The following is a 6000-nucleotide window of genomic DNA, read 5'->3' as shown; positions in this document are numbered from 1 at the left end:
CTAATATGAAAAAATATAACATACAAGTAGTATATCCAAATGGATATGAGGAATAGAGGAAGAGGAGGAGAGGAGGAGGAAGCGAAGATGAGTAGGAAGAGGGGAAGAGGACAATGAGGAAGACGGTGGTGAGGAAGAGATGAGGAGGATGATGATGATCATGAGGAAGATAGGAGGAGGAGGACGAAGAGAAGATGAGGAGGAAGAAGAGAGGAGGAAGACGATGAGGAATTGATTAGGAGAAAGAGAAAGAGGGGAAGAGGAGGAAGCAAAAGAGAGGAGGGGGAGGAGGATGATGATAAAGAGAGAAGGAGGAAATAAGTAAAAGGACATTGAGGCAGATATGAAAAGAAAGAGAGGAAGAAGACGATGAGGAAGATAGGATGAGAGGAGGAGGTGGATGAGGAGGACGATGAGGAAGAGATGATGAGGACAATGAGAAGAGGAGGACAATGAGGAAGAGATGACGAGGAGGAGGAGGAAGAGGGAAAGATAGAAGAAAAGAGGAGGAAGACGATGAGAAGAGAGGAGGGAGGAGGAGGAAGAGATGATGAGGATGATGAGAAAGATACGAGGAAGAGAGCAGAATGAGGAGGAGGATTGGAAGAGAGGAGAAATTAGTAATAAAAAGAATATAAGAAAATCTTCTGTTGTTATATTATTTTTAGCAGTAATTAATTATAAAAAAAAAACCACCTCATAATATGCATTGTATAGATAATAAATATCTCACAAAGAGCACAAAATAGATAACAAATACCAAAATATGTTTGCTTGGTTTTATAAAATACATAAACATAACACGTACCTTTTGTCAGAAATGTTTATGAAGTTCATTGCTAAAGTGTTAAAACTGCATCAACCGGCATGAAAACCTGCACTATTAGACAAACCTAAAGAACCACAAATTTAGCAACTTGTGGAAGAGATATGATTAGTGAAGGATAAAAGTTTGATGTTCATAGCTGTCAAAACAATATAAAAATAATATAAAATTCAAAGTCCAAGACAGCAAGCTCAAAAGAGGCATAAAGTTTCTAACATAATATATCTACTTATTTCCTGGGTAGAATATGACAATTTTCTTTTCATAATATTGTTGTTGAAAGCTGTTAGTATAAAATGTGTAACTACCCTTCATCATCGTAGAATATATGTTATCGTATGGAAAATGATAGAACGATGCTAGTTCTAAAATCTTTCGTCAAAACAAGTTACCTTTACTGTTTAAAAGATGATTACAATTTCAACTAGAAAACATAAATTTAAATGCCAAAAATAACTTTTTTGCATCCTTTCATCTTAGCATCAAAATAAAGGTATTCATGAATGAAAGGTTGAAACCTGTAAACAGTATTATATATATTTAAAAAAAAAAATTGGGGAGTACAAAATGTCATCTTGAGTCCTAGAGCATCTACCATATTTGGATCTAAGTTGAAGACTAGCCACTATGCCTACCCACTCGAGGTTGTACATGCCTAAGGCCTCCTCATCTACAAATCTCAAGTTTTTGTAACTAAAATTTAAAACTCGTCAGAATCGAAAAATGAATTAAAAATTTCTAGACACATCTAACTATAAACAATCTAATATGTAAAAATATAACATACAAGTAGTATATCCAATTGGAGATGGATTACAAGGAGGAAGAGATGAGGATGAAGAGGAAGAGGGGAGGAGAGGAGGAGGACGATGAGAAAGAGATAAGGGGGGACAATGAGGCAGAGGACAATAAGGAGGAACGAAGAGAAAAAGAAGAGAAGGACAATGAGGAAGAGATGACGAGCAAGAGAAGAATAGGATGGTGGGAAGAGATGAGGATGAGAGAATAAGAAAGGAGGAGGAGGAAGAGAAGATGAGGAGGAAGAGTGGAGGAGGACAATGAGGAAGAGATGAGGAGGAAGAGGAGAGGAAGAGAAGAAGAGGAGGACGACGAGAAAGAGAAGATGAGGACAATGAGAAGAGTGGACGAGGAGAAGGAAGAGAGGAAGATAGGAGGAAGAGAAGAGAAATTAGTAATAGAAACATATAAGAGAATTTTCTACTGTTATATTACTTTTATAACTAATTAACTAAAACAAAAAAAATATCACAATATGCATTGTATAAATAATATCTCACAAAAAACACAAAATAGATAAACAACAAAAAGCTAAATATGTTTAATATACATAAACATAGCACGAACCTTTTGTAAAAAGGTCTTTACATTGTTAAAACTACATCAACCAATATGGAAACCTGCATAATTAGAGAAACCTACAAAACCACAACTTTTGCAACTTCTAGAGAGCTATGATTAATGAAAGACAAAGTTTGATATGTCCATCGCTATAAAAACAATATAAAAATATATAAAATTCAAAGTTCAACACAACAAGCTCAAAAGACGCAAAGCTTCTACTATAATATACCTACTTATTTCCTGGGCAGAATACGACAATTTTCTTTTCATAATATGGTTGTTAAAAGTTGCTAGTGTAAAAATGTGTAACTACCCTTCATCATCGTAGAATATATCTTATCGTATGAAAAATAATAGAACGAAGCTAGTTCTAAAATCTGTCGTCAAACTTACCTTTAATGTCTAAAAGTTGATTATAATTTCAACATGAAAACAGAAATTTAAATACCCAAAATAACTTTTTTGCACCCTTTCATCTTAGCATCAAAATGAGAGGTCTTCATGAATGAAGGGCTGAAAGAGAGAAGGCAGACGTTGAGAAAGAGAGAATGAGGACGATGAGAAAGATATGAGGAGGAGGACGATGAGGAAGAGATAAGTAGGAGGACAAAGGGAAGAGGAGGGACGAAGAGAAAGAGAGGAGGAGGAAGTTGAGGAATAGATGAGGAGGAGGAAGAGAGGAAGAGTACTATGAGGAAGATAGGAGGAGGAGGAAGAGAAGTTGAAAAGAAAGAGTGGAGGAGGATGATGAGGAAGAGATAAGGAGGAGAAGGATGAGAAAGAGAGGAGGAGGATGATGAGGAAGAGTAGACAAGAAGAAGGAAGAGAGGAAGAGGATGATGAGGAAGATAGGAGGAGGAGAGGAGGAAGAGAATGAGGAGGAGGAGGATTGGATGAAAGGAGCAATTAGTAATAAAAAAATTATAAGAAAATCTTCTATTGTTATATTATTTTTATAAATAATTGAGTATAAGAAAAACATCTCATAATATGCATTGTATGAATAATATCTCACAAAGAACACAAAATAGATAAACAACAAAAACATAAATATGTTTAAAATACATAAACATCACACGAACCTTTTGTAAAATATATTTATGAAGTTCATGGCTACATTGTTAAAACCACATCAATCGGCATGAAAACCTGCATCAATCGGCATGGAAACCTGCACCTAGAAAAACCTACAGAACCACAAATTTTGCAACTTATGGAAGAGTTACGATTAATGAAGGACAACTTTTGATGTTCATCACTATCAAAATAATATAAAATTCAAAGTTCAAGACAACAAGCTCAAAAGACATTAAGTTTTTACCATAATATACCTGCTTATTTCCTGGGCAGAATACAACAATTATCTTGTCATAATATAGTTGTTGAAAGATGGTAGAATAAAATATGTAACTACCCTTCATCATTGTAGTATATCTCATCTTATGAAAAATAATAGAACGACGCTAGTCCTAAAATCTACTGTCAAACTTACATTTACATTCTAAAATATGATTATAATTTCAACTTGAAAACAGAAATTTAAATACCCAAAACAACTTTTTTGCATGCTTTCATCTTAGCATCAAAATGAGAGGTCTTCATAAATAAAGGGCTGAAAGAGAGGAGGAGGATGATGAGAAAGAGAGGAGGTGGACAATGAGAAATATATGAGGAGGAGGACAATGAGGAAGAGATAAGTAAGAGGACAAAAAGAAGAGGGACGAAGAGAAAGAGAGGAGGAGGAGGAAGAGAGGAAAAATACGATGAGGAAGATAGGACGAGGAGGAAGAGTGGAGGAGGACGATGAGGAGGAGAAGGGTGAGAAAGAGAGCAAGAGGACGATGAGAAAGAGTGGACAAGGAGAATGAAGAGAGGAAGAGGATGATGAGGAAGATAGGAGGAAGAGATGAGGAGAGGAAATGAGGAAGAGAAGGAAGAGGAGGAGTATTGGAAGAGAGGAGCAATTAGTAATAAAAAAAATATAAAAAAATCTTCTATTGTTATATTATTTTTATAAGTAATTGAGTATAAGAAAAACATCTCATAATATGCATTGTATGAATAATATCTCACAAAGAACACAAAATAGATAAACAACAAAAACATAAATATGTTTAAAATACATAAACATCACACGAACCTTTTGTAAAATATATTTATGAAGTTCATTGCTACATTGCTAAAACCACATCAATCAGCATGGAAACCTGAACATAAAAAAACCTACAGAACCACAAATTTTGTAACTTGTGGAAGAGTTACGATTAATGAAGGACAACGTTTGATGCTCATCCCTATTGAAACAATATAAAGATAATATAAAATTCAAAGTTCAAGACAACAAGCTCAAAGTACATAAAGCTTCTACCATAATATACCTGCTTATTTCTTGGGCAGAATACGACAATAGTCTTGTCATAATATAGTTGTTGAAAGCGGCTAGTATAAAATGTGTAACTACCCTTCATTATCGTAGAATATATCTCATCGTATGAAAAATAATAGAACAACGCTAGTTCTAGAATATGCCGTCAAACTTACCTTTACATTCTAAAAGATGATTATAATTTCAACTTGAAAACATAAATTTAAATGCCGAAAACAACTTTTTTGCATCATTTCATCTTAGCATCAAAATGAGAGGTCTTCATTAGTGAAGGGCTGAAACCTATAAATAGTATTTTATAAAAAAAATGGTGAGTACAAAATGTCATCTAGAGACCTAAAGAGCATCTACCTCCTTTGGATCTTAGTTGAAGGTTGCTAGCCACTAAGCCTACCCACTCGAGGTTGTAGATGCCTAAGGCCTCATCTACAAATCTTCAGTTTTCGCAGCTAAAATTTGAAATCCTTCAGAATCGAAAAATGAATTCAAAATTTCTAAACACGTCTAATGACAAACAATCTAATATGTAAAAATATAACTTACAGGTAGTATATCCAAGTGAAGATGGATTAGGAGGAGGAGGACGATGAGGAAGGGATGATGAGGAGGAGAAAGAGGGGAAGAGAAGAGGAGGAGGACTATGAGAATGAGAGGAGCAGGACAATGAGGAAGAAGACGATGAAGAAGAGATGAGGAGGAGGAAGAGAGGAAGAGAGGAAGATGATGATAAGAAAGTTAGGAGAAAGAGAGGCGAAGAGCAAGAGGAAATGAAGATGAGGAGGACGATGAGGAAGATATTAGGAGGAGGAAGAGGAGAAAGAAGAAGATGAGGAGGAGGAGGAGGATTGGAAGAGAGGAGAATTTAGTAATAAAAAAAATACAAGAAAATCTTCTTCTATTATATTATTTTTAGCTGTAATTAACTATAAGAAAAACACATAATATGCATTGTATAACAAATGACTCACAAAGAACACAGCTATATAAATACATAGCCCGTACCTTTTGTCAGAAATATTTACGAAGTTCATTGCTACATTGTTAAAGTTGCATCATCCGACATGGAAACCTGCACAGTTAGACATACCTACAGAACCACAATTTTTGCAACTTGTGGAAGAGTTATGATTAATGAAGGACAAAGTTTGATGTTCATAGTTATCAAAATAATATAAAATTCAAAGTTCAACACAACAAGCTCAAAAGAGACATAAAGCTTCTACCATAATATACCTGCTTATTTCCCAGGCAGAATACAACAATTATATTGTCATAATATATTTGTTGAAAGCTACTAGTATAAAGTGTGTAACCATCCTTCATCATCGTAGAATATATCCCATCGTATAAAAAATAATAGAACAGCACTAATTATAAAATCTACTGTCAAACTATTTACCTTTACTGTCTAAATGATGATTATAAT

The sequence above is a fragment of the Juglans microcarpa x Juglans regia genome, chromosome 3D, assembly GCF_004785595.1.
Source record: "Juglans microcarpa x Juglans regia isolate MS1-56 chromosome 3D, Jm3101_v1.0, whole genome shotgun sequence".
Classification (NCBI taxonomy): Eukaryota; Viridiplantae; Streptophyta; class Magnoliopsida; order Fagales; family Juglandaceae; genus Juglans; species Juglans microcarpa x Juglans regia.
This window is presented reverse-complemented; position numbering follows the sequence as displayed.